The sequence below is a fragment of the Oncorhynchus nerka genome, linkage group LG15 (genome assembly GCF_034236695.1).
Source record: "Oncorhynchus nerka isolate Pitt River linkage group LG15, Oner_Uvic_2.0, whole genome shotgun sequence".
In the NCBI taxonomy this organism is placed as follows: Eukaryota; Metazoa; Chordata; class Actinopteri; order Salmoniformes; family Salmonidae; genus Oncorhynchus; species Oncorhynchus nerka.
The window spans coordinates 88,600,203-88,610,848 of record NC_088410.1 but is presented as its reverse complement, the minus strand read 5'-3'; the positions used below and the strand labels follow the sequence as shown (position 1 = coordinate 88,610,848).

Genomic DNA, 10,646 nt, shown 5'->3' with positions numbered 1-10,646 from the left:
ATTCATTATACTATTTTGTGTCATTTTTCTGGACAAAACTACTACTAAATCATTTTAGAATTTAGAATGTTCTTTTAATTTAATAGTGCACAGGCTAATATCTCTGATTATTTCACACAGAAATAATTTCCAATCAGATCAAGCCAACGGAGGGAAAGTCGGGGAGTCATTGCCAAGGTCTTGTTAATCACTATGTTGTTGCTGTCAGTGTGTCTGTGTTGTGTTTTGAGTGTGACAGCAAGCTGTGTTCCTACACAGGATGTGATTAATTAAGATTACTGACAACTATTTATAGACTTCAGCTTTAATCTAGTTGCATTCATGGTATTGGTTCAACGTAAACAAAATAGCTCAGTGAGTCAATGGACAGGACAGACAGAGAAGGACAAACCCAGGAAGCAGACAAAAATACCAGGGTCAGCCTCCATTGTAAGTATAGCAATAAACTAAAAAGCACATCCAGATACAAAACAGACAGTATACATGTCACAATACATGGTGTCCACCACCCTGTAGCTACAGGTATGTATCCACCACAACACATAAACACAATGCTAAGCACAATGATGTTCTATTTTGATAATGAGTAGGCTATTGACCATAAACTTTATTTGAAAGGATCATTCTCATTACCTCCCCTGTTGGTAGTATGGTCATTACAGCCATCCTACAGATGCAGGGTCTTAATTTGATCACTCCTGTTGAACATTTTCCTGCTCAGCAAAAAGGCTTCTAAAGTTTGTAATTTCCACTTTAAACTGTTAGGCATGATTTAGCCTAACGAAAAATGTATCAACCCTACAAAAAATGACCATGAACTATAATCCATATAATAATAAGCATTTCCTGTTCTTAAATAATTATTTTCCTGCTGTAGAAAACGGCTCAAATTAAGATCCTACATCAGTCCACGGAAGGGAGAGGATTTAGTTGGGGTGGATGAGGTTGTGGGTAGATGTGTCTGAGTGGCTTGGTACACCTGGGGCCATCACCACTGCTGGCCTTGTGGGCGCACTCATCACTGTCTGTGTTGCAAGTGCCACAGTGGCAGCTGAGGGCTACGGGGTAGGTGAAGAGAGGGTTGGCATGGAGCGGGCAACCAGGCAGTATCACTGTACGGTACTCCACCTGGTCATAGGTACAGCCTCTCTGGACCAGGAATCTTGGTCCGGCCAGCTCCTTCATATTACTGTCCTGATTATCACACACACACAGACACATGCTAAACATATATACATTAAATGTAACAATACAGAGGCGGATGCAAGATGCAAGCAACGATGGTTTAATGAATACAGGTTACAGCAGCAACAGGACAGACAGACTGTACTCAGACGGAATCCGACCCAGGGACTAGGGCGCATCCTCCTATGTGAGCGTGCTGAGAAACCCAGGGGAGAGTGTCCGGATGGGTAGGAAGGAGCACAGCAGATAATCCACACAAGGGCGGCGAGAGATGAGTACGGACACACGACACAACCTCAGGGAAGTAACAACGATCTGACAACAAGAAACACTGGTTACAGAACATATAAAGGGAAGATAAGTGATTCCAGCTGGCGCAGACAATCAGGCCGAGATTGGGAACCACGCCCACACAAACACGGGAGAGAGAGAGAGAAAAGGAAAAGGAGGCAGTGGATTCATGAACCGTGACAATACCCCCCCCCCCCTAGGAACGCCTCTTGGCGTTCCCAGGCGAATTTACCTGTCGATTGAAATCATCGATAAGGGAGTGATCCAGAATGTCCCTAGCAGGTACCCAACTTCTCTCCTCCGGGCCGTAACCCTCCCAGTCCACCAGGTACTGGAATCCGCGTCCCCTCCTTCTAGAGTCCAAAATACGATTGACAGAAAAGGTGGGTTCCCCATCAACAAGTCGTGGCGGCGGGGAACCGGGACCGGTGGGTTAATGCGTGCCTGAAACACAGGTTTTATTTTAGACACATGAAAGGTAGGATGAATTCTCCTATACGCCGGAGGAAGCTGGAGCCGGACCGCCACCGGACTAATGATCCTGGTGACTTTGAACGGGCCGATAAATTTGGGGGCAAGCTTGTTCGAAGCAGATCGGAGTGGAATGTTCTTAGTAGAAAGCCACACTCTTTGGCCAACGACGTATACCGGAGGCTTCGACCGGTGGCGATCGGCCTTAGTCTTGGTGCGCGCCCCCACCCGGAGAAGAGTCTCACGGGCTCTGCTCCATGCGCGACGGCACCTCTGGATGAAAGCGTGAGCGGAGGGAACAGACACCTCGGACTCCGTACTGGGAAAGATAGGTGGCTGGTAACCTAAACTACACTCAAACGGAGAGAGACCCGTGGCTGCCACTGGCAACGAATTGTGAGCGTACTCAACCATAGAGAGTTGTTGACTCCAGGAAGAGGGATTCTTAGAAACCAAACATCGCAACACTCTCTCCAAATCTTGGTTGGCCCTCTCCGCTTGACCGTTGCTCTGGGGATGAAACCCTGAAGACAGGCTGACACTCGCTCCCAGTAACCTACAAAACTCTTGCCAAAACTTGGACACAAATTGGGGCCCCTATCAGAAACTACGTCCATCGGCAGACCATGTAAGCGAAAGACGTGATCCACGACAGTTACCGCTGTCTCCTTGGCAGATGGTAATTTAGGCAAGGGAATAAAATGAGCCGCCTTCGAGAACCGGTCCACCACGGTCAAAACAACAGTCTTGCCCTGGGAGGGCGGGAGGGCGGTAACAAAATCTAGCGCGATGTGGGACCAGGGTCTCGAAGGGACCGACAGCGGTTGGAGTAACCCATCTGGGGGTCGATTAGAAGTCTTCCCAGTGGCACAAACCGAGCAAGCCAAGACAAAACTGTGAATGTCACGAGCCATCAGTGGCCACCAAAAGCGTTGCTTAACCAAAAAGCTAGTGCGACTGACTCCTGGATGACACGCTACGTTGGAGCAATGCCCCCACCGAATAACATCGGACCGACACCCCTCCGGCACAAACAACCGATTAGGCGGGCAACCGGGCGGAGGCGTTACCCCTTCTAAGGCCGTTTTGACCCTCGATTCAACCTCCCATGTGAGTGTGGAGACCACTAGGGTCCCGGGTAGGATGCACTCGGGAGTGGATGGGCGTTCGGAATGGTCAAAAATGCGAGAAAGGGAATCGGGTTTGACATTCTTGGAACCCGGGCGATACGAGAGAGAGAAGTCAAACGTCCGAAAAAGAGTGCCCACCGCGCCTGCCTGGAGTTGAGTCGCTTGGCGGTTCTGATATATTCCAAATTTTGTGATCGGTCCAAACTATAAAAGGTACCCCGAACCCTCTAACCAATGGCGCCACTCCTCCAGTGCTAACTTCACTGCCAACAACTCTCTGTTGCCAATGTCGAAGTTGCGTTCCGCAGGTGATAACCGATGGGAAAGGAACGCGCAAGGGTGCATCTTGTCGTCAGAAGAGGAACGTTGGGAAAGTACCGCACCTACCCCCACCTCTGAAGCGTCCACCTCCACCACGAACTGACGCGAGGGATCGGGAGCTATGAGGATGGGAGCCGAAACAAAGCGGCTCTTGAGTTTGACGAATGCAGCCTCGGCTGTATCGGACCACCTGAACGTCACTCTGGGGAGGTTAAGGCGGTAAGAGGAGCGACTATCTGGCTAAAGTTGCGAACGAAACGCCGGTAGAAATTGGCGAATCCCAGAAACCTCTGTAGGGCCTTACAGGAATCTGGGCTTGGCCAATCCACCACAGCCTTAACCTTGTCAGGATCCATGCGAATACCTTCAGTCGAGACGATGTAACCTAGGAATGGAACGGATTGTGCATGAAAATGCATTTCTCCGCCTTGACAAAAAGTCCATTCTCCAACAACCTCTGAAGCACTCGTCTGACGTGCTGAACGTGTTCCTGGAGAGAAGAAGAAAAATCAGTATGTCATCCAGGTAAACATATATGAACTGATCAATCATATCTCTCAGCACGTCATTTACGAGTGCCTGGAAAACCGCTGGGGAGTTGGATAGCCCAAAAGGCATGACCAAATATTCGAAGTGCCCTCTGGGGGTGTTAAACGCGGTCTTCCATTCGTCCCCCTTATGCGAACCAAATGATATGCATTACGTAAATCCAACTTAGTGAACACGGATGCTCCCTGTAACCTTTCAAAGGCTGAGGACATCAACGGTAAGGGATAGGTATTTTTCACTGTGATGTTATTCAACCCACGGTAATCAATGCAAGGACGCAGAGATCCGTCCTTCTTCTCCACAAAGAAGAACCCCGCCCCGCTGGAGAAGAGGAAGGACGAATGAATCCAGATGCCAGAGAACCAGAGATGTATCTCTCCATAGCCTCCCTCTCAGGAACAGAGAGTGAATATAACTTGCCTTTAGGCGGAGACTCACCTGGCAATAATTCTATTGCACAGTCATAGGGACGATGCGGAGGAAGAGAAGCAGCACGGGACTTACTGAACACCTCCTTCAGGTCGAGGTATTCAACGGGCACGTTAGACAAATCCACCGCCTCCTCTAGAAACACAGAATCAGACACAGACGAACAAGCAGACACTAAACAGGACTCAAGACATTTGTTACTCCACATGGATATAGAATTATGACCCCAGTCAACTCTGGGGTTGTGTTGGGTGAGCCAAGGGTGGCCGAGAACTAATGGTGCAAGGGGTGAGTCCATGAGTAGAAATGATAGTGTCTCAGTGTGATTGCCAGAAGTGATGAGTGTGATAGGTTCAGTGGTGTGAGAAATGTTGGGTAGTTCTTGACCATTGAGAGCGTTGACGGATATCTTGTGCGTGAGTGAGGTGATAGGAATCTGGAGTTTGTGAGCGAGCTTGAAGTCCATGAAATTACCCTCTGCTCCTGAGTCCAGTAAGGCTTGGGTGTCGTGCGTGTGGTTGGCCCATCTTAGTCTTACCGGGAGGAGAGTAGATGATGAGGTCTTCTCTGTGGTGACACCACCCGATAGTAGCCTCATTCTTACTACCGGGCCTAATCTTTTACCGGGCAGGAGTGGATAAAGTGGCCCGCTCTACCACAGTAGAGACAGAGTCCTTGGGATCTCCGCCTCTCCCTCTCTTCCTGGGAGAGGCGAGCTCTCCCCAGCTGCATGGGTTCGTGAGCGGAGGTTGAACTGGCCGTGTTCCCGCCGCTGGCATGCCAGCCCTCCGTGTCGTTATACGGTCTGTTAGGGCATGCTCGGCGGCCAACACGACTCAGACGAGCGTCGACCCTCAAGGCTAGTTCCACTAGTCCATTTAAACTCCTGGGAAGGTCCAGAACATAAATCTCCTTCTGGATCCGGTCCTCCAGCCCATGCAGGAACATGTCCCACTGCGCCTCCTCGTTTCACTGACACTCTGCGGCCAGAGTGCGGAATTGGATGGAGTATTCCGATACTGAACGGTCTCCTTGGCGAAGGTCAGCGAGTAGTCTGGCCGCCTCCCTACCCGCCACGGCCCGATCGAAGACCCTTCTCATCTCCTCGGAGAGTGTCTGGAAAGAGGTGCAGCATGGGTCCTGGTTCGCCCACACCGCCGTTCCCCAAAGAGCCGCTTTGCCTGATAGCAGTGTGAGTACGAATGCTACCTTAGACTGTTCACGGTTGAAGGTCCGTGGCTGCAACGAGAAATGCATGGAACATCTCGTAAGAAAAGCTCTGCAATAGTCAGGATCACCTGAATAACCCTCTGGTGTCGGTAGCCGTGGCTCTAGCTGGGAATCCGGCTCTGGCGGGGCGGGTTGAACTGCCGGTGTAGGTGGCGCAGCGAGACCCCTCAGATGTTGTAATTGTTGGGTCAGCTGGGATACCTGCGTCGCAATGGCTTGTACTTCCCGACCTGTGCTGGAGATGTTCTCCTCTTGTTGATCCATTCTCGTGATACTACGGGAAATGAATTCGGTCAGACTCGTTGAACTCGCTGCATCCATGGTCTGGTCAGATCGTTCTGTAACAATACAGAGGCGGATGCAAGATGCAAGCAACGATGGTTTAATGAATACAGGTTACAGCAGCAACAGGACAGACAGACTGTACTCAGACGGAATCCGACCCAGGGACTAGGGCGCATCCTCCTATGTGAGCGTGCTGAGAAACCCAGGGGAGAGTGTCCGGATGGGTAGGAAGGAGCACAGCAGATAATCCACACAAGGGCGGCGAGAGATGAGTATGGACACACGACACAACCTCAGGGAAGTAACAACGATCTGACAACAAGAAACACTGGTTACAGAACATATAAAGGGAAGATAAGTGATTCCAGCTGGCGCAGACAATCAGGCCGAGATTGGGAACCACGCCCACACAAACACGGGAGAGAGAGAGAGAGAGAGAGAGAAAAGGAAAAGGAGGCAGTGGATTCATGAACCGTGACATTAAATGCATGCGATGTAGGTCAAATATGCCTCACGGTCAGCCTGCCAAGTGGAATCTTACATAGTTCAAGTTTCAATACATATATTTTATCATCGCTTCTCCAATCCACAACATGTGACAGGATATAATTCACACATGGTATGTTGTATAATTGACCTTGTCTGTAACTACTAGTGTCCTGCAATTATGGCCAGGTCTGTCTTGTAAAAGAGTATGCTTAATCTCAATGAGACTATGCTGATCGAATAAAGGGAAAACAAAACATGTTTTTGTGGGAGGATAAACGTTTTAAACTGAGTGGATTTTACAGATTTTTTCTTGTTGAAAACTTAGAATGTCAGGTTCAGCTTGTAGCCTGCTTACCCTTGAGTAGCAGAAACCCATGCAAATGGAAGTATTGATGGCCACGCAGAAGTCACATTCATGTCTCTCCTCATACAGAGTGTAGTCCGTGGGCACACACACGGGGACAGCAGGCAAAGGAGACCACACATGGCCACAGATGATTCCATTTGGCAAGCAGCGACAACTTTCTGTCATACAACCAAGAACCTGCATGGAATTAAAGTCAATGTCAAGAAGAAAATATGAACATTTTTATAGTCGGAAATATGAACAAATATATATATATATAATATTAGTTAGTTAGTAAATCTATCCAAAAAATGGATGTTTGTACATATGATAAGCCCTGTAAATAAAACTAAATTTGGTCCTTCAGCAAGGCTGCACCAATAGCTGGACAAAAGAAGCTGAACCGGTGTTCCTGTCAGATCAGCTCTGCTCACTCACCTGGTAGAGCTGGGCACCTGCAGGCCTGATGATGCTACCTGATGCTCTTTATACAGGTATTCTAATCCACCTTGATCCTACTGGACCATTATCTCCAATCTCTGACCGAGTGGAAGCAGGAGTCTCCAGGTCCATTGTCAGGTTGACATACATAATTACATTTGAGTCATTTAGCAGACGTTCTTATCCAGAGCGACTTAGTGCATTCATCTGAAGATAGCTAGGTGGGACAACCACATATCACAGTCATAGTAAGTACAATTTTCCTCAATAAAGTAGATATCAGCAAAGTCAGGGATGGTAAGGGGGGAAAAAAGTCAAGTTAGTTCACGAAAGGCTACTTAAAAAATATTTATATAATAGGCACCCTCCGTAACTACAAACTTCCAGTACAGTAATGTGTGGGGTGAGGGTTTAACCTGTAATAACCTCATAATAAGCTTCTTTTTTTTACCAGTCACATACTGTACATAATGTGACAATCTCACTGGTTAGCATAATAGAAAACGAAGTGGCGAAGTCCGATTGGCCCGGTCCAGAAACAACTCCCAACCCAACTCCTAGGTAAGAGCGTCTGCTAAATGACTGAAATGTAAATATTATACTTCTTTATACCCCCTTTTTCTCCAGAATGTCAATCTTGTCTCAACGCTGCTCGGGAGGCTAAGGTCAAGTCATGCATCTCTCCCGAAACATGACCCACCAAACCGCACTTCTTAACACCTGCCCCGCTTAACCCAGAAGCCAGCAGCACTGATGTGTCGGTGGAAACACAGTTCAATTGATGACCGAGGTCAGCCTACAGGTGCCCGGCCCTTCACAAGGAGTTTCTAGAGAACGATGAGCCAAGTGAAGCCCCCCTGGCCAAACTCTCCCCTAACCCGGACAACGCTGGGCCAATTGTGCTCCGCCCTATGGGACATCCAATCACAGCCTGGGATCGAACCCAGGTCTATAGTGATGCAGTGCCTTAGACCGCTGCGCCACTCAGGAGGCCCGTACATGTTATTCTGACCTAGGAATAGGATCTGTTAAGTATTGGGTCTACATTAAGGTGAAAATTCCACCAAACCTATTAGAGGGCAAAGTGGAGATGCAACCATAAGCTTACATATCAAATTCTTTCACATCTACATGTTCCTATACATCATGTGTGGCCGGCATTATGGCCTTAGGGGGCCCGGCCCGCCCTATTGTACATTGGATGCTGGAAACTTTAAATACAGTTTGATTTGATTTAATCCTATTCTTTGACCTTGATTTTTGGTTGAGATGGAGATGTGAATCCAACATATTTATTATTAAATTATAGATTCCATTTGAAATCAACCAAAGCTTGAAACCCTAGGCCTAAATCTATTGTCTATTTTGACGGGAGTGGATCCTCAATATCTGTCCACGTGACAATTCAGCAGTTAGCAGACCAAGTGGGGATTTTTTGTATGGAGATCTATAGAAAGCAATAGTTATGGCATCTTTTTGTAGGCACTAACTCCGCCATGGCTTGTTGGTCAAAGCCTATGGGGGAATACAGTTTTTGGAGGGTTTTGGGATAAATGCCGAAAAGAAGGTCTGTGGTAAACACAGGCTTAGGTGATCTTATACGTTTTATTCTATAAGATAATCTTCATCAGCTAACACCACTTTTTGTGAATTTTGAAGCATTTTCATAATCAAAACAAGCACATAAATCAAAATCAAATTTTATTTGTCACATACACATGGTTAGCAGATGTTAATGTGAGTGTAGCGAAATGCTTGTGCTTCTAGTTCCGACCGTAAAATAACCACAAGCCCGCACAAACACCAGCGGGCTAAACAAACTTAAACAACACCCATCCCAAAACCCCAACAAGGAACAGGTGAAAACAATTAGACAAAAACAAACGAAAAGGAAAAAGGGATCGGTGGCAGCTAATAGACCGGCGACTACGCAGGAAGGGGAGCCACCTTCAGTGGTATTCGTGACAATAAAGTTCATGTTAACTGACGCTTGTTCCCTTCTAGCCATGACCCTCTCGCTTCGCCTCTTCCTCTCCTCCAAACAAAGGGCAAATAATTAACATAATGAAACAATGAATGTGCCCAAATTGGCAGAAAGCGTATGCAGTGCTATGCTCCTCTTACCATGCATGTGCTTTCTGCTTCCTGCCAATTCCGGCACATTCATTGTTTCATTATGTTAATTATTTGCCCTTTGTTTGTAACATTTGTGTAAATTCCCAGATAAATATATCACAGTAGTGAATTTAACGTTCATCAACGTTTGCTTATGGTAATTCGGTTCATTAGGCTACATTTTAATTAGCTACCATTCTCATTCTGAGTTCTTTGCAGAGCCCACAGACATGCTACACTTGAGCAAGATGTTTAGATTGATTTATTTCCATTTTAGAGTCTACTGTCAATTCCTTCAATGTTTTTCATTTGGACTGCTCCATGTGTGCTGGAACGAACAGCTTTTTCAGCTGTTCATTGAGCGCGTGCAATACTTTTAGGCCTAAGATTAGTAGGCCTACTAAGTTGAGATAAAATGGTAGCGTTTCGTTTGTAAAGTTCTATGAACTGTGATGATATGTTATGAAGTCTGGTGTAGACTCAAATTTAGCAGGTTTTCATAATGAATCTTGTTCTGGAGGAAGCTCTGCATTGTGGTCACTAGCTGGTACAGCCACAAAGTCATAAAATCTGAATTGAAACCTAACCTTAACCACACTGCCAGAGCCATGTCCCAGTGAGACACAGGTGCCAGCCCACGTAGAAACTAAAAAGTCAGCCTTTTTTGGTAAAATAGTGTTGTAAATCCTGTATTGACTTGTGCCTACTTTGTCTACATGATGCTTGAATGGTGTATATAGACCATGTAGAGCTATCACAGCCTGACTGGGAGCACAAAGGCAACGTGACATTCAACAAATTGAAACACTATAAGACTAGTGGCAATTAAACAATAAATGGAACAAATTGTTCAGTGTTCCTCAGGAGTAGGCTCAAAGCCAATGAATGTTCTGTTCCTAACTTAATCTGAACACCTGGTCATGACTGATTAAAGTAAATCTTGTAGCCAGAAGTACCCACTGGGCAAAAACTGATTGAATCAATGTTGTTTCCACCTCATTTCGACCAAATCAATGTGGAAAACTATGAATTTTGTATTTTTTTCAACCAATCTTTAACCTAAATCCAACGACAGGGTGACATTTTTGGTTGATTTCACATTGAATTCACATTAGTTGACAACTCAACCAAATGTAAATCAAAACGACACTATCTAGAACCTAAAAGGTTTATTCATTTGTCTCCAGAGGAGAACCCTTTAGAGAACCCTTTTTGTTTCCAGGTAGAACTCTTTTGGTTCAAGGTAGAACCCTTTTCACAGAGGGTTCTACATGGAACCCAAAATAGAACTATTTTGGTTCAAGGTAGAACCCTTTTCACAGAGGGTTCTACATGGAACCCAAAATGGTTCTTCCTGGAACAAA

The 10,646-nt window shown here is 46.4% G+C and overlaps 1 pseudogene; it reads right to left on the bottom strand.

Annotated features, from left to right (window-relative positions):
• Window positions 1–903: 903 nt before the first annotated feature.
• Window positions 904–6,884, bottom strand: LOC115118263 (thyrotropin subunit beta-like; annotated as a pseudogene).
• Between the last annotated feature and the right edge of the window lie 3,762 nt (window positions 6,885–10,646).